This window comes from Puma concolor, chromosome A1 (genome assembly GCF_028749965.1).
Source record: "Puma concolor isolate L17-30 chromosome A1, mPumCon1.1.hap2, whole genome shotgun sequence".
Taxonomy (NCBI): Eukaryota; Metazoa; Chordata; class Mammalia; order Carnivora; family Felidae; genus Puma; species Puma concolor.
This window is the reverse complement of record NC_141667.1, coordinates 241,389,782-241,415,064: the sequence shown is the minus strand read 5'-3', so window position 1 is coordinate 241,415,064 and position 25,283 is coordinate 241,389,782. Positions and strand designations below refer to the sequence as shown.

At 40.5% G+C, this 25,283-nt stretch overlaps 1 protein-coding gene across 1 annotated transcript in view; it reads left to right on the top strand.

Annotated features, from left to right (window-relative positions):
• Nucleotides 1–6,369: 6,369 nt before the first annotated feature.
• ZMYM2 (zinc finger MYM-type containing 2) overlaps nt 6,370–25,283 on the top strand; it is a 106,550-nt gene continuing 87,636 nt past the window's right edge. The window contains exons 1-2 of the mRNA XM_086715483.1: nt 6,370–6,523; nt 7,362–7,427. The gene's annotated coding sequence lies outside the window, so the exon portion shown is untranslated. The remainder of the gene's footprint in view (nt 6,524–7,361; nt 7,428–25,283) is intronic.

Below are 25,283 nucleotides of genomic sequence, written 5' to 3'. Positions count from 1 at the left end.
CTCTCTTTTCTGTTTCTCAAAATAAACTGAAAAAAAAAATGAGTTTTTCAACCCATAGTTGATTCTGGATTACTCAGTTTCTGACATCATCTTGTGTTTTTACTTCTGTTTTAGAACTTGATTTTATCCCTGATTTGCTTTCTTCAGAGTAGTGTTTTTCAAACCACAGTTTATAATCCATGAAATCAACTTGGAATGATGAAACCACTATTTATTTTTTTAAAAATGGAAGAAAACAGTATAGACTAGATTTAAATAGACTAGAATAGAAAATATTGAATTCCATCTTAGGTAATAAAGGAAATAATTCTACTATGAAACTTTTGCTATCCAGTAATGAATACAGGTGACTTTGCAATTGGTCTCTACGCATAATATATATCCTAGTGGTTGTCATGGTCAAAAAGTTTATAAGCCACTGCTCCAGGGTGTATTATTGGACTGTGTTTTGAATTATCTAAGATGATGTATTTAAGAGTTTAATTTGAAGAATTAGGAGAAGACTATCCTGGAGGGGCAGAATGCTGAGGTGGTTAAGAGTATGACTGTGGAGTCAAGAATCCTGGGACCATGAGTCCCTCTCCATCACTTTGTAGCTATGTGACCTTGGATAAGTTCCCTAACCTTTTTTTTTTATTCTTCATTTTATTTATTTATTTTTAAACAGCAAATGCTACACCCCACATGGGACTTGAACTCATGACCCCAAGATTGAGGATAGCTTGCTCTACCGACTAAGCCAGCCAGGTACCCTGCCCCTCTAACCTTTTTTTGGCTTCAGTTTTCTCATATGTAAAAGTGGGAGAGTGATATTAACTACTTCGTAGAGTTCAGAAGATAATGACTTATTACTCACAATGAACATACACAATTCCTGGAACTATAAATACTATACAAGCAGTTTATTAAGTAAAATTGCACAATTGACTTGTTTTAATTTTTCAGGACTTCATCTTTTCTTCTCAATGGTAGAACAACATTATTAAGATTTTTGATTGGTATAATATGATACCAAACATCGCCCAGTATAAGCAAATTAATAAAAGTCAAACATGCTAAAACTAACAATTTTTATTTGATATTATTTTTAATTCCACTAGAAGCAGTCTACCCAGGTGTACTATTTTTGTAAAGCAATTAGCCATGTTGAGCTTCTTTCACTTTCTCTTCCTTCTCCCACAGAAAAACTTCCCCTGTGCTTCAACAGTTAAATTATTGCTTTTTATGTCCTTCTCTTTTTTTTTTTTAAAGTTTATTTATTTTTGAGAGAGAGAGAGAGAGAGAAGCAGAGTGTGAGTGGGGGAGGGGTAGAGACACAGGGGGAAATAGAGAATCTGAAGGCAGCTCCAGGCTCTGAGCTGTCAGCACAGAGCTTGATGTGGGGCTTGAATTCTGGAACAGTGAGATCCTGACCTGAGCCGAAGTCGGAGGCTTAACTGACTGAGCCACCCAGGCGCCCTGCTTTTTATTTCCTTTTCCACAGTAAAAGTTAAAATGTTAGTCTGCATTAGCTCTCCAATCCCCAGCCTCAAACAAGTCTTCTTTCTGAACTTCTAGTTTCCTACTATCCATACTGGGAAGATGAGACATACTATGTGATTATACTAAGCTCCTTTCCAAGAAAAAAAAAAAAAGGACTTTGATTTGAAATACATTTTTTTCTAAGATTTGTGATGGTGATTATGATTATGATTGTGTGTTTTAGATTATGCACTAGCATAGTATTGATGGTAGATATATCAGTATGTTTCTCTTCCTCACATAATATTATAAAGAATTTAAAAAATATTCCACTAAATCAGTTATCAGTAATAAAAACAGCTAAAGCTTTGAGGTCCTAACAAGTATGAGGTGCAAATTTCAGATGTGTATGCCCATTGAATCCACCCCCCCAAAAAAAAACTATGTGAAAGTGAAATTATTATCTACATTTTACACATGTTAAAACTTAGAAAGTTAGCACATCACTAAAATCACCCAGCTGGTTGTGGATAAAACCAGAATTCAAACTTGGACATTCTGGCTCCTAAGCTTTGCTCTGAATAACTATTATATTGCATGTCAATTACTGGTGAGCTCTTCTACACACACACAAACACACACACACAGTATAACTGTATTGATATATACAGAGAGAGAGAGAGAGAGAGAGAGAGAAAGGGAGAGAGAGAGAGAAATGATCACCACAGTAAGTCTAGTTAATATCAATGACCACACAATTGCAAATTTGTTTTTCTTGTGATGAGAACTTTTAAGATATACTCTCTTAGCAACTTCTAAGATTTTTATGTTCTAACACTTGAACAGAAGTTATTTGGTTGTTACAACAACGCTGCATTACTTTCTTTTATAAGTGACTATGGGGCACCTGGTTGGCTCATTGGGTTAAGTGTGCAACTTCGGCTCAGGTCATGACCTCACAGTTCCTGATTCAGCTCTGCATTGGGCTCTGTGCTGACAGCTCGGATCCTGCTTGGAATTCTCTCTCTCTCTCTCTCTCTCTCTCTCAAAATAAATAAACATTAAAAAGTGACTATACTGAGGCTCAGAGAGAAGGTAATTTGTTCAAGGTGTTGAGTGGCCAACAAGTTATTTATGTTGCCTTCCTTCAATGCTTAGTATGTTTTTGTGATTAGTACTGAATAATTCCACAAACGCACACACACATATGCACACATTAAGCAACAGCTTTATTGAGTTATAATTTGTACCATAGAATTCTCCCACTTAAAATGAACAATTCAATGTTTTTACTGTATTCATAGATGTCCAACCCTCACTACAGCTAATTTTAGACATTGTTCCTTCTCCATTCACTCCCTACCTCCCTATGCCTAGGCAACCAATAATCTACTTTCTGTCTTTATAGATACACTTAGCCTAGACAATTCACATAATCATACAATGAGTGGTCTTTGGACTTCCGTTTATTTCCCCTGGCATAATGTCTTCAAGGTTCATCCATCCTGTACCATGGATCAGAACATCATTCCTTGTTACAGATAAATAATATTTCATTGTATAGATATTCCACTTTTGGCTTATGCATTCAATCAGTTAATGGACATTTGTGTTGTTTCTACCTTTAAGGAAATTAAATAATGCTGTTATAAATATTCAAATATTTATTTTTAGAAGTACTTTTATATAAAATTAAGTATAATTTTTATTTAAATTATGACATACAAAGTTGTTTTTTTTTTCCCTAACAGTTCTAAGCTTTCAACTAGATTTCTCCGTGATATTATGCAGGCAACCCAGTGAACATTTTCTTGGACAAACAGATTTACTTATTTTTGTTAAAAATTTTTAAGTTTATTTACTTATGAAAAAAATTTTAAATGTTTGTTTATTTCTGAGACAGAGAGAGACAGAGTGTGGGTGGGGGAGGGTCAGAGAGAGAGGGAGATATGGAATCTGAAGCAGGCTCCAGGCTCTGAGCACAAAGCAGGGCTTGAACTCACCAACTGCAGAGATAATGACCTGAGCTGAAGTAGCGTGCTTAACTGACTGAGCCACCCAGGCGCCCCAAGTTTATTTGTTTCGAGAGGGAGAGCAAGCAAGCAGGGGAGAGGCAGAGAGAGTGAGAAGAGAATCCCAAGCTGGCTCCGCACGGTCAGTGCAGAGTCCAATGCTGGAACCCATGAACTGTGAGATCATGAGCTGAGCTCAAGCCAAGAGTCAAACTCTTAATGGACTGAGCCACCCAGGTGCCCCTTCCTGGGCACATAGATTTAAATGAAGGGATACAAATGTGAATAATATATCCTACTGTAATTATCATTCGTATTAATTAATTATAAAATGGCAATAATGCCAGGAATTGGTAGCAGTTTAGAACTTCCTCAAATTAGGGGTGCCTGGGTGGCTCGGTCGTTAAGCGTGGGGCAGTGATCTCATGGTTGGTTAGTTCAAACCCCGCATTGGGCTCTGTGCTGACAGCAGGAGCCCACTTGGGATTCTGCTTCCCTCTCTCTGCCCCTCCCATCCTCATGCTCTCTCTCTCTCTCAGAATAAATCAATAAACATTAAAAAAAAAAAAAAAAGAACTTCCTCAAATTGAACAACATGTGGAAGTCTCTGACAGAGCTTACTGGAAAGTATCGGTATTCAAGCCTTTCAACTATAAACTCAATGAGTACTGGCTATTGCCTTGGTGTAAAGTTACGGAAGAGGGATGGTGTAAGTTTTCAACAGAATTATTACAAGGATGCCCCGCATCTGGTAATAGAGGGTGTTTCTGTTGTGAAGATAGTGACATCAAGAATGTCAATGTGAACCAGCACTGTGTAATATAATATAAAGCCTTGCGAGGATATTGTATTGAAAACTGACAAAAATTTCAATTATGAAATAAAATGCTGAAAAATAAAAGCAAGCAATACTGTTCTGAGCTGGTTGACATACATGCTGGATATTCTCCAACTTAAATAAAGAACGGTGTATTTATTGCAATTAGCTCTAGGTGGAAGGATTATTTGATTTTTCAAGTCACAGTGAATGAATAAATTTCAATTTCTGCTAGATGATGCTATGTAGTCAACGTCTAAAACACGTTTAACGGCAGTCTTTACTGAGAACTTGGATGATTAACTCATTAAAAAACTCGTGTTCCTCATCATCGTGTTGAACTTTAACTTGTAACAGAACACGTCTACGTATTAATAGGCAGTGTGTTAGATAATCATGAAATCGAGAAGTCTAATTTATCCATCCATTTATTACCCCAACACCGTCAGTTGTAATCCCACGAACAACCGCTAGGGTGAGACGAAAGAGGCCTCGCTTTCATCTTTACATGGAATCTTGGATGTCGCACGGCACCCTGACGTGCGCCGAAGACGTAGGTGTAGACGATGAACAAAAGAGAAGCCCCATCGTCGATGTGGCTTCTCCGGGCACACCCGCCCCGGGGCGCGCCGCAACGCCGCGCACCTTCGCTCGGCTCCCCGCAGCCAGGCCGGCCCCGGTTGGGCGAAGCGATGGAGCAGGCGGTGGAGTGGAGACCCCATCGACCGTTGAGGACCAGGCGATGGTGGAAGGCAGTGGGGAGGCCGGGTAGAGGCTGGGGGAGGGCAACCGAAAGAGGCCGCGGAGGAGGACGACGGCAGCGGCGAGGGACGCACCGAGGGGAGGCTCCGGCCCTTCCAACAGGCGGGAGCCCAGCTCCAGGGGAGCCCGCAGCTTCCTCCATCTTGGTTGATGGAGGCGGGGAGCGGCGTCTGGGTCCCTCCACCGTGGCGCCCGTCCCCCAGGGCCCCTCAGACGCAGACGCCGGCATCAGGGGCCGTCCCCCCGGCCGAATGGCGGAGCCCAGTTGGGGCTTCGCGGGAACAAGTTTCCCAGCCCCACGGGGTCTGGTTTTGAACTGGTCCCAAGTTCCCACAGCAGTCCCGACAAAATGGAGGACGTCGTCTCCTCCTGCAGCCATGACGGGAGGTGGGGGGACTATTCCCCACGGGGGTGAGGCGAGGGTGGAAGCGCTCCCACTCCCCGCGGCACGTTCGGGAACCCACTTCACCCGCTGCCCCGACCTCCCACTTTCAATCGCTCCAGCCCGTGCCCGGGCTCGCCCCTCTCGGGGGGCTTCAGGAACTGGACAGGGAGGGCGTTGGGGACATCGAGGCCGCGTCTCTCCTCGGGCAGGGTCGTTGGGAGCGGCTGCAGCAGCCTGGGCGCCCAGGCCCGAGCCAGGGCAGGCGGCCACGGCCTCAGATTCGCGGGCTGTCCCGGGCCCTGGAGGGCACCGCGGGCGCCCAGGGCCGGAGCCCGTGGCCGGTGCAGCGGGCGGCGAAACTCGGGCTGCCTGACCCTGACGGACCCGGGGGTGGGGGCGGGGTGGGAGGCGGGGGTAAGGAGGGGAGGGGACGCGGCCGAGGGCCGAGAGCGGGCGTAGGGGGGGAGTGGAACGGCGACGCCGGGGGGGTGTGGCCTGCGCCTGACGGACAGCCTTTCGGACCACCCCCCCGAGGGGGGTCCTGAAGGAAGGCAGATGTAGCCAATGGACGTGCCCGAGGCGCCGCGGCCCGCCTTTCCGGCCAGCCAATGAGGGCGAGGAGGGCGGGGCCTCTCCGGGCTCGGCCGCACCGCCGCCGCCTCCGTCTCCTCCGCCTCCTCCTCCTCACCAGCGCTAAACCCGGGACTGGACCGAGCGGAGTTGTGCGTGTTGCCGAAGGGGGGTGGGCCGGGGGAGGGGAGGTTCGTTCCGCGGAGCCGCAGCCAGAACCGGGTGAGGCTTATCCCCGCTGTCTTTCCAGCCCAGGTCCGCCGATAGTGGGGGTGGCTGGGAGCAGCGCAGCCTCGGGAGGAGGAGGCGGAGGCGGAGGCGACTGGGGAGGCGGAGATGGGTGAGGGCAGCCTCCGGAGCCTCCCACCGACCCGGGATTAATACCCCGCGGCGCGGCCGCCGTCGCCGCTGCCGCGTCGGGGCCTCGGGGTCTCCTCCGGGCTCCGCTCATGTCACAGGCGTCTTCGCGTGCGGCCCGAAGGGCTGCGAGAGTGAGGGCGAGGCCGGGAGGGCTGGGTGAGGCGGACGCCAGAGGCGGGGGTCGCTCGGGGGGCGGGGGTTGCCCGGGCCGGGGCGGTGGGAGGTCGCGGGGTATTTTTCCCTTTCTTTCTTGCGGGGGGGGGGGGGGCGCGGAGGAGGTAGAAAGGTGGGGGGAGGGGCGCCTCAGTTCGTTCTCCCGCTCTCGGGGCTGCGCTCCCACTGTCTCCGCGGTAGCCCGAGGTCCCCAAGTTTTTCGGGGCGAGGGTGCTGCCTCTTCCCCCACCGGGTCCCCTCCGTCGCTCTTCTCTTCCCTGGGCTGCGCTGCGCGGCTCTTGCTCTTCACGTATTGTTTGGCTGGGTCTCTAATGGCGGACGGGGAGGCAGCGCTGCCGGTCGCCGACTGCAGGGGGGGGGGGCCAAGTCTCGGGCCCAGGGCAACTGCTTGGGGCAAATATGCGAGATAGCAGCCCAGCGGTGACGTGAGCCGCCCCTTACCTCCGAATTGGTGCCCCGAGTGACGGGGATGACGGCGGGTGGGCAAATTTAGGAGGGAGTACAATTCCCCTGCTGGCGTCGAGGCAACGTTTTCCCTCCCCCCCCCTCCCTTCCCTGTAGCAGGCTTGGTGCCCTCCAGCCTCCTCCCTCCGGATTTTGCCTTTCACGTGGGCTTTGGTCCCAGATATATGTTTTGCGCCGTTTCGCTCCACTTTACGTAGGAGGGGATTGTTGGTCGCGGGCTGTGGAGTAATAATAGAGGGGCCAAACCTCCTTGACCTCCTACTCCCTTCTCGGCCTCCTCTTGGTGGAATGGGCTTTGGTTCTCCCGCCTGGTTAGATGTTCCTGATCCATTTGCCATTTTTCCTTTTACCCCAGGACCAGGAATCGCCTTCAACCCCAGCTGGTGCATCTTTGGCAGAAAGTGAGGAAAGCACCCCCATTGTGAGTCCTTCGCCTCTAATTTGTTGCTCTTAGAGGACGTGGTTGGGTTGTAGGGGTTTAGCCAAGGGACTTGTCTCTCCCCGTTGTTTTGAGGGGGAGGAGCCTTTCCTTGGGTGGCAGCTGCCCCCGGGGTGAAGCCTGGGTAATGGCTGGTGAGGCAGCTGGGAGTGGGCGCTGCTGTTTCCACCGCTGCAGACATCTCTCCTGCTGCTGCAATACCAACCTCAGCAACCAGACGACGGGCTCCTGCAGCTGCTCACGTTACCCGGGAGGAGGGGTGGTGCAAAGGAGGGCATATTTCTGGTGCCCTCTAGAGTTCCAAAGTGGGAATTGAAGGTACTCGTTGGAAATGCTGTGCATGCAACCATCTTTAACACTTTTTCTCCCTTTACAATGGATGATTGTAGGGATTGGAAAAAATAGGCTCCCTGAACTTTTTGTGTCTAATTTGAAAGACGAATTTCGACTCTTAGGGCTCATGAGTTGATGGACGGCGCGAAGTCCACTCTTCTAGTGTTCTAGCGCATCCAGGTGGTGGACCAACTAGTATGCTGATGACACTGGTCCACTGCTCCAGTTAAATCTCCCCCCGCCCCGTCTTCGGTGTTGATTGGTCTTCACTGGAGCCATTCTTGGATGTGTCACCGGAGTTATTGTTTAATGCTTGTAATCTGTTGGTTTTAAGGAAACGGTCTTGTAATATGCTAGGTAGCAGAATAAACATGACTTGTCAGTTGAAATTAGTTACAAAATATCAATGAAGCCAGCACTCTGGACACATTGTCTTTGCTGAGCTCTGGTCACATTGTATCTCATGGACAGTTGATATTGTAACTTGTAGATTTCTGTCAGGGGTGACATAAATACAGTAGCTTATGCTTAGATATTAAGTCCCTAATGGTTCAAAAGATAGCTAATTGAAGATGAACATTTGCCGAATACTGATTGCGAATGATAACGTGAGGATGTTAATGTATGTTTTAATACACAACATTCTAGACACACTGCAGGGCCCTTTCATGTATTACTTCCTTTAGTCTTAGCAGTTATCCTGCGGAGTAATGAAAATAGCACATATTGACCCCTTAGTATATGGCAGTATAATTCTGAGTTTTAAAAAAATGTTTGTTATGATAACTTAAATTTGTGAGTGAGGATAGTATGCTGAACCTTTGTGTGCCTGTTATTTATATTCTATAATTATCAACACATATCCAAACTGATTTCTAATATGCATTTAATAATTTAATCCTCACAAAATGAGGTCCTCTCTGATAGTGTGACACTGTGAGAGATCAGTGATATAAGTAGTTTATATTCCTAATTTGTAGAGGAGGAAACAGAGGATACCCAGGTAGAAGTAGTATTAGTATAAAACAGGCAGTTTGATTACAGTGCCCAAGTTTAGCTCCTATGCTGTCCTGTTTCAAAGTACTTAATATTCTTGTTTTACACATTTAGAAATTGAAACACTGGAAGAGCCAAGGTTAGAATTTTCTCAGCTTCTGTTCTTTTCCTAGAGAAGAGTGTGTAAACAAGTAGCAAATGTTTGCATCTTACTGAGTATCTTTTTAAAAAGTTCTAGAACTGCAGTTGTCGGTTAGATTATTTTACTGTCTTATTTAAAAACTATTTGAATCAGAAGTAATGTGTTCCCTTTTTTCAGTATGTCTGTATACATTTTAGGGTCTATAATTGTTTCCTAAATACTGCAACTTGAATGAGTATAACTTGTCTCACGAGTGTAAAGCTCTTTTCAGGTATTAGATCATTCAGATAAAATGGATCAAGGATCAGATCTTTCACATAAAAGGGCAAAGCTTATATTATTAACACATAGTTTCATGAAAGATTTAACTTTGTCATATTTTTTTCCTTTGTTCTCAGCTGTGATGTGGGGAAGGTTGGTAATTGGTTTATATTTAATAGACATTTGGGGAGGAGGACGTAGAAAATGTATAATCTGGATTATCTGTAATGTCAACACATATATACTAATGAAGGCCGTGGTTCGTTCTGATAATACCAAAATGTTGTCCTTGTTCTGCTTAATGATTTAGCTCAGAATTTAAAATTCCTTTGCTTAAAAGACACCAACTAATGGTGCTTTAATGTGCCAGGTAGTAAGATGAAGATAACATGATTTTTAATTGACCTTGGCTAAATAAGTTCTTTATTATACTTACTGTCAGACACTTAATGTGAGTTAGGTGCTTTTATGTGTACTTGTGAAGTGTTTTGGCAGTTAAAAATATGTTGCATATTTATGGCATCTTTCTTCAGAGCATCCTTAACAGTATGTATTCCCATCTCCTGCCTGCCCCTTTAAACACTTGGAAGAAAGATACAGGGTGGTTTCTACTTTTCCCTGTTATATATATAATCTCATGGGCTGGACCTTTGTATCTCATGTGGTGGGACAACCCCGTTTCACTCAGATATCACACAGGTGCTGACATGAATGTTTCAAACTTGCGTGATACGGAGCTTAATGTACCTACCGTCTTTGTATAACAGTGTTATTAAAGATTCTTCTATTTTGCCCTCGTTTGAGGTACATAAGTGCATACTCTTAATACATTTGAGACAAAGTCTTAAAATCAGATGGTATGGTATATTACTGTGATGGAAAGAATATATATGAAATCCTGGAACACTCTCTTCGTTGTCAAAAGGTGTATAATCGGAAATTTTATAGTTTTTGTTTTCTAGGCGTTAATATCTCTGTCTATCCCCTTAGCAGTGTTACTAATGTACATATTATTATATTGAATAATATTTATTTTAAGAAGATTGGCATATTCAGTTTGCCTGTATTTTTTAGGTGAGCACAGTGGATTCTCAAATAGTATTTTGTGAAGGACATTTTAAATTAGGAAACAAGCATAGAGATTACTTTGTCTCTGCATTTCCCATTTTTTAATTTCAGTTTGTTAATTTTCTCCTGTTCCTGTGAGATCATAGAATTGGGATTAAAAGAAAAATTTTTTTTAATGTTTATTTGTTTTTGAGAGAGAGACAGAGTGCCAGTGGGGCAGGGACACAGAATTTGAAGGAGACTCCAGGCTCTGAGTTGTCAGTGCAGAACCTGACAACCGGCTGGAACTCAAAAACCGCGAGATCATGACCCGAGCCGAAGTTGGATGCTCAACTGACTGAGCCACCCAGGCGCTCCTGGAATTGGGATTTTAGACTTGAACAGGAGTTTTGAACTATTCAAATCTAAAAGTTCTCATGCGCAACTAATCTGTAAGACCTATAAAGTCTGTGAGAAAAATTGTTGTTGGATAAATTCATGAGTTTGAACTATGGAATTCTGGGTAATAACTGTAGCTTATTTTTTATTTTGGTTTGGCAAGAAAATTGTTTTACATAGTTGCAGTTGCACATTTTTTAAATCTGCAACCTGTTTTTAAACAATTTAGTTTGTAATCTTAGGTTTCTGTTATTAAAATAGAAATGGGAAGGGAATTATGCGGGCCAGCACCATTCACATACTTAGTAATAAGATAAGTTGGTCATCTTAAAATGTCTTAAAATTTGGATCGCAACACATTTTGAGCTTATCTATTTTATTGCCTATTTTAAAATCTATTAATTTTTTGCCTCAAGTTTCATTCAACACTAGTAGCACTCTAGAACTGCAGAAAAAAAATTGTAAACCAATGGAGAAATCTATTGTAGAGTTAAAAATTGATGTGTAGAGAGGTTTGCAAAATCACTTGGTCACATGATTAGTTTGGGATTTGTTCTTAGTTCTATTTTATTTTTAACTTCATAGCAGTACATTGAAAGAAGTAATACAATTGAATAAAAATTCATGGTCTTTAATTTGAAAGAAGGATATGACCATTGGGGTTTTATTGTTACTGATTTGATTAGTGTCCTATAAGTATTGATATTTACTGTTACAAGATATGATTTAAGAGTAAACTTCGGATATTAGGATAAGTAGGTAATGAATATTTCATAGCTCTGATTTAAGAAAAAACTTCTGAATATGTGTTTTATTATCCTGTTATCTAGTTTTTGTTTATCCTTCTTGAAGAGTTACATTACTGTTAAAGAATTTTAACCACTCTTATTTTTATTTATTTCTTTAATGTTTTTATTTATTTATTTATTAAAATTTTTTTAACATTTATTTATTTTTGAGACAGAGAGAGACAGAGCATGAACGGGGGAGGGGCAGAGAGAGGGAGACACAGAATTGGAAACAGGCTCCAGGCTCTGAGCTGTCAGCACAGAGTCTGATGCGGGGCTTGAACTTGTGAACCAGCAAGATCATGACCTGGGCCAAAGTTGGGCGGTCAACCCAGGGTGCCACTAACCACTCTTTTAGTGTCAATAGACTGTCAAGGGTCAGGTTTCTCTTCTCCAGAGCATTCTAGATTTTTTTTCCTCTGGTGTTCTTAGTGAATTCAAAGATCAAATTTGTTACGTGATTTTAAAATTTAAAGGTTAAGGGATGCCTAGGTGGCTCAGTTGGTTAAGTGTCTGACTTTACCTCAGGTCATGATCTCGCAGTTTGTGAGTTTGAACCCCGCGTCGGGCTGTGTGCTCACAGCTCAGAGTCTGGAGCCTGCCTGGAATTCTGTGTCTCCCTCTCTCTTTGCCCCTTCCCCACTCACGCCCTGTCTGTCTCTCTCTCCTTCAAAAATAAACATTAAAAATTTTTTTAATTAAAATGTTAAAATATATACCTAAACTAATAAAATGTTATATGTCAATTTGATCTTAAGTTTTAAAAGGTTTTACAACATTTTATTCTTAAATTATTAAATATTTTAGTATGATTCTGATATTTAAAATTAATATTAAATTGTAATTTAAGATAATTGTAATTTCCTAGGAGTAGAATTGTTGCAACCTCATTAGAATAATTGAGAATGATATTATAATTCTTAGAGTAAACTTCTTTTTAACTGTACATTTAGGTTGGATTAAAAAATACTTAAATGGCTATTTTAAGTAAGATTGTGGTGCTTACTTCAGATGGAAGAAAGTTGCCAAAATGTGACAGAATGAGACAAATTCTTCAGTTTTTTTTTACTTTGTGGCCGTGCCGTGTGTATATTACTTTTGCCGTAGTCACCTAGATAGAGCTGTTGTCTGGATTTAGTGTTACAAGAATTTGGAACTGATATTATGGTTCTGTAACCAAAAGACATTAAAGTTTGAGACTTATTTTTTGTAATACTATAACAATTTTATAATTTATTTCTTTTTTTTTTTTTTTCAACGTTTATTTTATTTTTGGGACAGAGAGAGACAGAGCATGAACGGGGGAGGGGCAGAGAGAGAGGGAGACACAGAATCGGAAACAGGCTCCAGGCTCTGAGCCATCAGCCCAGAGCCTGACACGGGGCTCGAACTCACGGACCGCAAGATCGTGACCTGGCTGAAGTCGGATGCTTAACCGACTGTGCCACCCAGGCGCCCCTATAATTTATTTCTAAGAAGCATGTCTTTTGACTAAGAAGAGGGATGTTTCTTGGATTATTGAGTTCACTGGACCAGACTGAATATAGTTTAGGGTAATCAGAAATCACTTATTAAAAAAATTGTGTATTATAACATTTACTATATATCAAGTAATTGTAAAAAATGTGTTCTGTTAAGAGTTGGCCAGCCCTCTCTTTGGCTCAGTGCTTGGAAGAGCATTTCATTTAGACTTCTAATGCTATATTCTAGGACTTTAATTTGGAATTTGTAAGCTTTTGGTTAGGCCAATGATGATCAGATTAGTTAATTGTGTTTCCAGTTCTATAGCGTTAAAGAAATGTCAGAGTAGAAGTAAAAATTCAGTGTATATAAAATTTTAAGGGGTACCTGGGTGGCTCAGTCAGTTAAGCATCTGATTCTTGGTTTTGGTTCAGGTCATGATCTCATGGTTTGTGGGATCCAACCCTGCGTCAGGCTGTGCACTGGCAGCACAGAGCCTGCTTGGGATTTCTCTCTCTTTCTCTCTATTTCTGCCCCTCCCTGGACTTGTTCTCTCCCTCTCTCTCTCTCTCTGTCTCTCAAAATAAACATTAAAAAATGAAATTTTTATTTTATCCTTTTGTTTTAGATCTCTTTGTATTATGTATCGTCATATTTTACCTATCTATCTATCTGTCTGTCTATTTATCTATCGAGAAGAGAGGCAGGGAGAGGGAGAATCCCTAGCAGGCTCCGCACTGTCACCTTGGAGCCTGGCGTGGGGCTTGAACTCATGAACCGAGCTGAAACCAAGAGTCGGACACTTAACTGACTGAGCCAGCAGGGGCCCCTTTATTGTTATATTTTAATTATTTCAGTTTATTTTAATTAATTCTGGCCCTCACATGGTATCTAAATTCTTACATGTTCATGGTTCTGTTTCTAAAGTAATGAAAATTTTGTTTTTGTTTCAATTTTATAAAATCATTACTATAAAGTTAATCTAGTTTTAACTTTACAACTTTAATTATTATGCATATTGTCTCACTTTGTGTTTTTAATTTTGTTTGAGTCTCTTAATAGTGTATAGTTCTGGTTCTTAAGTTTTAACTCTTGCCTAGGAAGTCCTGTCATTCCAGTTTTATGTTGCGTATCAAAGAGAAGCTTCTGTTTAAGTTAGTCTTTGTCTTTCATGACCCTGACTCCTGACTTCTATGATGCCTTATTTTCTTCATTTGTATATCACATTTTCCATCCTTATGTCCTTGCCCAGCTGTTTTCATCCTGTCTTTCTCCTGGATTTAAGTGTTCATTTCTCTTCTTCATTTCTAACTCCTTTTGCATTTAGAAAAAAAATACCACATAGTCTGTGTACTTTTTTTGCTGTACTTGTATGAGGCATATCCAAATTTTAGTAAACTTTTGAATTTGCTGAGATCGTGGAATGTGGGTGTGGTTCTAGTGGTATGTTGGGGCCTCACAGGGAAGGGGGACTAGTGGGACTTAATTTTAGAGTTTTTTCTGCCTAAAATTTTTATTTTTGTTACTTGATGTTGCTAGGGGATTTGCAGTGTGACATGAGTTTGAAGACGAGAGATTTGGGTTCAAATCTACCCTTATGAGGGAATTTTTGGGGTGATGAAAGTTTTCTTAAACTAGATTGTATTGATGACTGCATAAGTATATAAATTTACTAAAAATTTTCACTAAAATGAATAAATTTTTATCACATGCAAATTATGCCCTGATGAAACTGTTAAAACCAATTTTGCTCTACCATTTATTTACTAGTTTGTGATCTCTGGTAAGTTATTTAACCTATGAGCCTTGGTTTACCCATTTGATAAATGTGTATGATGATGCCTGCTTTTTTGTGATTGTTATGTGATAAGAATTAAAAATAATACAGAGTATATGACTGGCCAATAGATGTGTAGTTAACAGCAGCTAAGATCTATAATCTGTTTGAATGGACCAAATATCATGAGTTTCTTGCCAGCAGACTCACTGAATTGAATGCTCATCTGATAGAAGGAATTCTCTTCATCTTCACTGACTTCTCTGCCTGCTCCTTTGTTGGTCTATAAGAATGCTAAAGTGCTCTATCCTTCAGAATCTCTACAGAATCTTTTGCACATCTTCTGCTTCATTTTCCCATACTTTTCTTTTTTTTTTTTTTAATTTTTTTTCAACGTTTTTTATTTATTTTTGGGACAGACAGAGACAGAGCATGAACGGGGGAGGGGCAGAGAGAGAGGGAGACACAGAATCGGAAACAGGCTCCAGGCTCCGAGCCATCAGCCCAGAGCCTGACGCGGGGCTCGAACTCACGGACCGCGAGATCGTGACCTGGCTGAAGCCGGACGCTTAACCGACTGCGCCACCCAGGCACCCCTTTCCCATACTTTTCAAAAGAAATTTCACTGATTTCACTCACAACACTATACAGATACTTTTTTTGAGATCACTGGTGATTTAATAGTCAAATCCTTAAGTGCTTCATTTTTGTCTTAATTCTGTAGCATTTGGAATTAAATACTCCTTGAAACTCTTGATTTCTGGGTCTGTGAAGTAACATGGTTTTATATTTCTGACCGTCTCCTTCACCTACCCTCGTTAGACTCTCAAATGTTGAGACCTTTAAGTGTTCTTTTATTCTAAGGCACTCCACTCTCTCTAGTTTTGTTTTGTGTGTTGACCATAGTCCGTTTTGTTAGATAATAGGGATTTATATATACAAAGCAACTTTCATTCTATTCCTTATTCCAGTCTACAACCAGATTAATTTTTTCTAAAACCCGGTCTGATCACATCTCTTAGTTTGTAAAAACTTCAGTGATTCTTGTTGGCATGTGAAACAAAATAGGAACTAAGCTTTAAAACCCTTAAAAAAAAAAGCAATTAGGAAATGTCATATGTGATTTTTAGGTAGGTTCTCTGTGTTCATTTTGAGGAGACAATCATGTAAATGAATGAATATAAACGATGCATAATAGAAAATATACAGACATGAATAGTTACATGCATGTCAGAAAGGACAGTTCTTTCCTTATTTATTTTTATTTTATTTTAGAGACGGAGAGAGCATGAGCAGGAAGAGGGGCAGAGGGAGGGAGAGAGAATACCAAGAAGGCTCCATGCTCAGAGGGGAGCCTGACTCTAGGCTCGATCCTATGAATCTGGGATCATGACCTGAGCCAAAATCAAGAGTTGGTCGCTCAACTGGCTGAGCTACCCAGGCGCCCCAGAAAGGAGTTTTTAATACTTTGGTTATAAAAATAAAACATGCCCTAGTGGTGCCCGGGTGGCTCAGTTGGCTAAGTGTCCAACTTCGGCTCAAGTCATGATCTCATGGCACATGAGTTCAAGCCCCACGTCGGTCCCTGTGCTGAGAGCTCAGAGCCTGGAGCCTGCTTCGGATTCTGTCTCCGTCTCTTTCTGCTCCTCCCCTCCTCATGCTGTCTCTCTGTCTCAAAAATAAATAAACCTTAAAAATAAATAAAAACAAATAAAATGTGCCCTTAAGTACTAAAATCTTCAAGTACTAAAAAAAATGTGGTGGAGAAAATGGAAGTTCCTCCTAATCCCATTTTATATGAGATGTTTCTGTTTTTAAATGTATTCCTATAATTGTTTTCCCTGTTCAGCATACTAATATTTCGCACGTATACTATTATCAGTAATTGACATTTTCTACACAAGTCTGACATTCTTGTAATTCCTTCCCTATCCTTAGGTTGCAAAAGTCTTCAGTTGATTAATGTTTGAATTCTAGTGGTCGGTATACTAGAATAGTTCATGAGTCTCAGTTCTTTGTGATTAAGGGATGGTGTATAATGAAAGGTATGTGGACTTAGGCACAAACCCTGGTTTTGTACCTAACAGTTACAGTATACCATAGGAAAGCTACCTGATTACACAAAATAGCTTACTCATCTGCCAAATGGGGTAATAATAATATATTTAAGATATCTATTATGAGGTATATTTTAAGGTAGTTGTAATGAGTATGGTACCAAGTATGTCTTTTAAAATTGGTAGTTGTTATATTAGGTGTGTGATAAAATTCAGAGACAAAAAATTAGAACTCGAGTCATGAAGGGGCTGAAGAAAAGGGATAAACTGAAATAAGACTGCCTCTGCTTCAGAGATTCACCTATTTATTAGACAGTTTAAAAAACAAAAAACTGGCCGTTGGGTGGTCAGTCAGTTGAGCGTCTCACTTTGGCTCAGGTCATGGTCTCATGGTTCGTGAGTTCAGTCCCCACATTGGGCTCACTGGTGTCAGCCTGTCAGTGCAGAGCCTGCTTCGCATCCTCTGTTCCTGTCTGCCCCTTCCCTGCTTGCGCTCGCCCAAAAATAAATATTTTTTAAAAATTAAAAAAAAAAACCCAACTACATTGAATTGTAAACGATAGGTAGGATTGTATATTTACTTTCCATAATTTGTCTACCAAGGAGAAGAAAACACAGATTTTCTTTGGTATACTCCATGTTCTTTTTGTATTCCTTTCATTTTAAGAGCAATCAGTGAATCTCTGAGGAACATATCTCTAGGAAAGAATTCTAGTAATAAATTGAGTCTTAAAAAACACGGAATAGGTTTTTATTTAGTAGTAATCTGTATGTGAAAAGTAGACTCAGTACCTGAAGCTTTTTTGAATCTGTGGTTTCATTTGCTTATTGATGCAGTTATTATTGTGTCTTTAGGTTAGATGAGTCAGTCTTTTTTTTTTTTTTTAAAGTAGGTTCCATGCCCAGCATGGAGCCCAATGTGGAGCCCAACGTGGGGCTTGAACTCACTACCCTGAGATCAAGAGCTGAGCTGATACTAAGAGTTGGACGCTCAACCAACTGAACTACCCAGGCGCCCCCCCCCATTTATTTATTTATTTTTTTAGTAAGATGGGTCTTAATCATGGGACTTTTGAATTCATGTAAAGAAGATACATTCTTTTTAAAGCCATTTACTCAATCGTGTTAAAAAACATTGGGAAACAAAGTGATTACACTAGATCATAGATTAGGAATACCAAGTGTTTTGAGAATAAATGAATGTTTGTTTCCAAATTAACATATGTAGTTGAAGTTTACTTGTGCTGTTGTAGATTTTAAATTATGTTTGGAGAAGGAAGTGTGGGCTTATTTAGCTTCTTTGGTTAAGGGTTAAAGAAGCTAGGGTAGGATAACCTTTTATTAGGGTCTAAGATTAACCATGTTACCAATTATGTACGTTGAATATGGAAGTAGTAAAAAGTCATAACCAAAGATATGGGGCAGATTTCAGTTTTTCATCTTTTGAGGACTTTATTTTAATTTCCTATTATATTATTTCCCATTATAGATGGGTAAACTGAAGCTCAAGGGTGAAATGATTGTGCTTTGGACAACAGGAAGGGAGGGGGAGATAGAGTTAGAATTCACTTGTGGGGAGGTAATAGTGGGATAGCAGAAAAACAAAACAAAGAACAACCCAGAAAAGTTATTTGTTACCTCCCTTTATTAGAGAAAAATAGTAAATTTTGGCCAGACATTACGTTAAGTACGGAGGATGCAATAATAGACAATAAGGACATAGGTCTTTGCCCTCATGGAACATACAGTATAATGGGGGATACAGATGACAAAGTAAACTAAATTACAGGGGCCCTTGGGTGGCTCAGTCGGTTGAGCGTCCGATTCTTCATTTTGGCTCAGGTCATGATCTCATGGTTTGTGAGTTCGAGCGTTGGTTCCAGGCTGTGTGCTGACAGTGCAGAGCCTGCTTGGAATTCTCTCTCTCTCTCTCTCTCTCTCTCTCTCTCTCTCTCTCCCCCCCCTCCCCCACTCGTGTCTCTCTCTAAATAAACTTTAAATTTTTTTTTTTTTTCAACGTTTATTTATTTTTGGGACAGAGAGAGACAGAGCATGAACGGGGGAGGGGCAGAGAGAGAGGGAGACACAGAATCGGAAACAGGCTCCAGGCTCTGAGCCATCAGCCCAGAGCCTGACGCGGGGCTCGAACTCACGGACCGCGAGATCATGACCTGGCTGAAGTTGGACGCTTAACCGACTGCGCCACCCAGGCGCCCCTCTAAATAAACTTTAAAAATCGAAAAAAAGCCCATAAAATTACAAATTGGATAACTATAGCCGAGGAAATGTGTGTGATAATAAGGGAGAACTTACTTAGACCAGGGATGATGGGTTAATTAAATGTTTGACAGAGAAAGATCTTGGGAGAGTGACATTTACCTTTTTTTTTTAAGTTTTTATATAAATTCCAGTTAGTTAACATACAGTGTAATATTAGTTTCAGGTGTATAATACAGTGATTCAATACATCATACAACTTCCATACATCACCCAGTGCTCATCACAACAGGTGCCCTCCTTCATACACCATCACCTGTTTCACCCCTCCCCTCCCACATCCACCTCCCTTCTGGTAACCATCAGTTTGTTCTCTGGAGTTAAGAGTCTGTTTCTTGGTTTGTCTCTTTTTTCCTTTTGTTCATTTTTGTTTTTTAAATTCCACATATGAGTGAAATCATACGGTGTTTGTCTTTCTCTGACTGACTTATTTTCCTCAGCTTAATACTCTAGATTTCATTCTTTTTTATGGCTGAGCAGTACCCTCCTGTGTGTGTGTGTGTACCACAACTTCTTTACCCATTTGTCGTGGACACTTGGGCTGTTTCCATAATTTGGCTGTTGTAGATAATGCTGCTGTAAACATTGGGGTGCATGTATGCTTTTGAATTAGTATTTTTGTAATTTTTGGATAAATACCTAGTAGTGTGATTGCTGGATGAAAGTTTTAACTTTTTGAGGAACCTCCATACTGATTTTCAGAGTGGCTGCACCAGTTTGCATTCCCCCCAGCAGTGCAAGAGTCTTCCCCTTTCTCCACATCCTTGCCAACACCTGCTGTTCCTTGTGTTGTTGATTTGAGCCATTCTGACAGGTGTGAGGTGACATCTCATTGTAGTTTTGTTTTGCATTTCCCTGGTAAGTGACGTTGAGCATCTTTTTACATGTCTGTTGCCATCTGTGTGTCTTCTTTGGAGAAATGTCCTCTCATGTCTTCTGCCCATTTTTTAATTGGGTTATTAATTTTTTTGGGTGTTGAGTTTTATAAGGTATTAAACACTTTTAAATGTTTTTATTTATTTTTAAGAGAGAGACAGAGCGCGAGCAGGGGAGGGGCAGAGAGACAGGGAGACACAGAATCTGAAGGAGGCTCCAGGCTCCGTGCTGTTAGCACAGAGCCCCACACGGGGCTTGAACCCACAAATTGTGAGATCATGACCTGAGCCGAAGTTGGACGCCCAACTGAGCCACCCAGGTGCCCCTAGTTTTATAAGTTATTTATATATTTTGGATACTGACCCTTTCAGATAGGTCGTTTGCACGTACCTTCTCCCATTCCATAGGTTACCTTTTAGTTTTGTTGTTTCCTTTGCTATTGAGAAGCTTTTTATTTTGATGTAGCCCCAGTAGTTTGTTTTATTTATTTATTTTTTAAGTAAGATCAAGGCCCAGTGTGGGGCTTGAGTTCATGACCCCGAGATCAAGAATTGTTTTACCAGCTGATCCAACTAGCCCCTCAGTAGTTTTTTGATTTTGTTTCCCTTGCCTCAGGAGATGAGGGAGTGACATTTAAACAGTGCCTGGAAAGATGTTCAGGAAAGATTGTTTCAGACAGAGGAAGATTGTGTGCATAGGGTCCCTTGAGCCAAGGAGGATTTTGGGCTCTTCATGAACTAAAAGAAAGCTTAGTTTAGCAGAACCTTAGTGATCGAAGTGGGGAAGAGCAGTCCTGAAATTGAGCCTAGCAGGTAGGCAGGGATCAATCAGGCAGGAATCCGGGCACCTGGGTGGCTCAGTCGGTTAAGCCTCCGACCTTGGCTCAGGTCATGATCTCAGGGTTCGAGGGTTTGAGCCCTGCGTCTGGCTCTGTGCTGAGAGCTCAGAGCCTGGAGACTGCTTCGGATTCTGTCTCCCTCTCTGCTCCTCCTGGCTCACACTCTGTCTCTGTCTCTGTCTCTCTCTCTCTCTCTGTCTCTCTCTCTCAAAAATAAACATTTTTTAAAAAGTTAAAAAAAAGTTAAGAATGTTACAGGTCAGGGGGAAAATCTTAGGTTGTCTCCTTAGTACACTGGAAAGTCACGTAAGAAGTAATTGGCATTGTCTGATTTAATTTTTAAAAGGATCTTTGGGTACTCTGGGGAATATGGTAGGTAATGTCAGTAATCCAGCATCAAAATGATGGCGAATTTTTAGGGTTAGACGGATATCAGAAGAGATGGATTAAAGTGGACAGTTTCTTGAAATGAAAAAAACCAAAAACTAGAATTTAAATAAAAATTTGAAAAGAAAAAAATGGACATTTTCAATATTTATTTTGGAAGTAGGATTGGATTTGGGGATGACATGACTGGAAGTGAAGAAAAAAGAAATTGAGAATGACCTCCAGATTTCTGGTATGAACAGCTAGACATAGCTGGCAACGACTGGAGGAGTTGCGGCTACAAGAGTGAGAAAGCGAGTTAAAAGAACTAGATGTAGGAAGCAGACAGTTTTGGGCTTTGAAACCACTTGATTGAGATAAATTAAGGAGACTAGGGTATTGGTAATATTTAAAATCAAGGGAATGGATGAAATCCCCACAGAAAGTTAAAATTACTTGAAAGTACTTTGCAGTTAAATTGTGGTCCTATGGGAAAGAAATGATTCCATATGCCTAGAAATTCTGTGCCCTAGAGATAACCTGAATGAGTTAATTGATTCAGTTATTAGATCAAAGAGATATTTGTTTAGATTCTATCATAACTCTTGAGTGGATTTTAGTATATTAATGATTTTCTATCAGTTTCTAAAACCACAGTAGCATCATTTTGAGTAACTGATGAAGAACTGTTAAATAGAAACTTTTGTGGCTATATTGTAAGCATCATGAGGGTATTAATCTATCTGTTAAATCATCAGTCAGTGGTCTCTTGGCCTCTTTCTTCACTTCTTCAGAGATTAGTAGTAGTATTACCAGTTTAGTGTTTATTACTCCAGATACTTTTCAGTGCACGTACTAATATGTACCCATAAGAATTATAATTTCATGTGTGCATTTGTGTGTGTGCGTGCGTGCGCCTGTGTGTGCGTTTTAAACACGTGTACTGTATGTATCTTCCTGCTACTTGCTCTTCACTTACTGGTATGTTTTCTATATCTTTGAGTTAGTGCATAAGGATCTACTCGTAGCTGTTGTGTGATATTTCATTTGGTGGATTTAATAACATAGTTTAGACATTCTTCTGGTGGACATTTAGTTTATTTGCAATTTTTTATAACAGTGCTGCACAGAATATATGTGTAGTAGTTTCTCTGGGTTCATGTGTGGTTTTGCTGGGGGAAATTCTGATGATAGGTGTGAAAATAGGAATTGCTGAGTCAGAGTATATGTTTATGTATTTTATTTAAAAATTTTTTTTTTCAACGTTTATTTATTTGTGGGACAGAGAGACAGAGCATGAACGGGGGAGGGGCAGAGAGAGAGGGAGACACAGAATCGGAAACAGGCTCCAGGCTCTGAGCCATCAGCCCAGAGCCCGACGCGGGGCTCGAACTCACGGACCGCGAGATCGTGACCTGGCTGAAGTCAGACGTTCAACTGACTGCGCCACCCAGGCGCCCCTATGTTTATGTATTTTAATAGATAATTGCCAAATTGTCTTCCTCTGGACCACTGTATTGACCGCATTTCCACTAGTTTCTCCACATTCTTGTGAACACTGGATATTATCGAATAATTAAATTTTTGTCAGTTTAATTTGTGTTCTTTCTAAAGTATAGATGTCAATTCTTTGTTATATCTATTAAAAATATATGTAAATATAGAATGTATATTTTTTTATTTTCTACATTTCTACACCTTGTTTTTTGTTTTTTTGCTATGTAAACATTTTATAAGGTAATGGGAAAAAAATCCATGTTAGTATTGCAAGATAGAATAATTATAATGAGTATGCAAGGCTTTTATGAAGGAACTTATAAAATAATACTATAGGACATATAAGATAACCATAATGGAAAGGCATGCATACGTCTGAATGGGAAGGCTTCAATAATGTCAAAACGTTAATTTTTTTGTCTCTAAATTAATCTCTAAATTCATTGAAACCCTAATCAATTCCAAGTGTATATGGAAATGGTACCAAATTTAAAAGGTAGAAAGGATAAACAGTGAGAAGGAAGACTTTCCTCTTCTCCCAACCCATTGGCACAGTTCTCTTCCCTAGAAGCAAACCACTGTTATCATTTTCTTAGATATTTATCTAGAGATAATATATGCATATGTGTGTGCATATGCTTCTCTGTGTGTGTATGATGTTTGTGTTTATCCATTGTTCTGTACCTGGTTTGCACTATGAGAAGTTGTTCCATATTAGTATGTAAGGAGATTTTTAGAGCTGCCTTGTGTCCAGGACTGCAAAATACTGTATTGTCTTCATCATCATTCAATTTATCAGGCTTTTGAGAGAAATTTAGGGTGTTTCAATCTTTTTACTTTTCAACAAGTATCCTTTGATGTTTTGTTTTTAAAAAATGAGATAATGTGTCTGTAGGAAGGATGCTTAGAAGTGGAATTGCTTGGTTAAAAATATTTTTTTGAGGTGTCCTCCATAAAAGTTATACCAGTTTACACTGACTTATGGTATGAGGCTCTTCCTGTACTGTTAAGCCTTTATTTTTCTTAAGTTTTTATTTAAATGTTTATTTTGAGAAAGAAAGATTGCATGCACATGTGAGTGGGGGAATGGCAGAAAGAAGGGGGGAGAGAATAGACCCCAGGCTTATCCCATGACCATGAGATTACAACCTGAGCTGAAATCAAGAGTCGGACACTCAACTGACTGAGCCACCCAGGACCCCTCTTAAGTTTTTATTTAAATTCCAGTTAACATACAGTGTAATACTAGTTTCAGGTGTATAATGTAGTGATTCAACTCTCCTGTACGACACCTGGTGCTCACTATGACAAGTGCTCTCCTTAATCCCCATTACCTACTGAATCTCCCCCATCCACCTCCCTTCTGGTAACCATTAGTTGTCTATAGTTGAGAGTCTGTTTCTTGGTTTGTATCTCTCTCTCTTTTTTACCCTGTTTTGTTTCTTAAATTCTGCATATGAGTGAGATCATAGATATTTGTCTTTCTCTGACTGACTTATTTCCCTCAGCATAATACTCCCTAGCTCCATCCATGTCCTCGCAAATGCCAAGGTTTCATTCTTTTTTTTTTTTTTATGGCTGAGTAATACTCCATTGTGTGTGTGTATAAAGATACGTATATGTATGTGTATGTGTGTTCATATACATACATATATATATTTATATACATGTATATATATACATATACACACACAGACCACAACTTCTTTATCCATTTGTCAATCAGTAGACACTTGGGCTGGTTTCATCATTTGACTGTTGTAAATAATGTTGCTATATAAACATTGGGGTGCATGTATGGCTTTGAATTAGTATTTTTGTATTTTTTGGGTAAATACCTAGTAGTGCAATTGCTGACTCGTAGGGTAGTTTTTAACTTTTTGAGGAATGTTTTGATCTTTGTCAATGTAAGCGAAAAGTGGTTTCCCTTTATAATTTAAATTTGCATCTTATAAATATTTCATATATTTAAGAGCCACTGTATTTCTTTTTCTACTGAACTGTATTCTTTTTTTTTGCCCTTTATTCTCTTTGGTTGTTGGTTTTATCTTATTGACTGTAGGACCTTTTTGTCTTGATTTTTTTTTTTAGGATATGAGTTGCAAATAGTGCATCATTGTGGCATTCCCCCCTCCCCCCCCCAATAAATGTCTGGTAAAATAAAGGAATGTAAAATTTATCATTTTTTTCTTTTAAGTATACAGTTCAATGGCATTAAGTATACTTACACATGTTTTGCAAAGATCACCATTATCCTATCTAGAACTTTTTCATCATCCCAAACAAAAATTTTGTACTCTTTAAACAATAATACCCAGTACCCCTTTCCCCCACTTCCTGGTGACCTCTGTTCTATCTTTTTGTATTATTAGTAGGCACCTCCGATAAGTAGAACCATAAAATATTTGCCCTTTTTGTGTCTGAATTAGTTCATTTATCATAATTGTTTTCAAGGTTTTCTGTGTTATAGCATGTATCAGACTTTTTAGGGCTGAATAATATTCTGTTGTGTGTACATTTTGTTTGTCCATTCATTTGTTGACAGACTTTTGGGCAGTTTCCAGCTTTTGGCCATTGTGAATAATGCTGGTGTGAACATTGGTTCACAAGTAATCTATATGAGTCTCGGGTTTCATTTCTTTTAGGTATATACCAGGAAGTGGAATTGACTGATCATATGTTAATTCTGCATATAACTTTTTGGGGAACCCCGAACTGTTCTC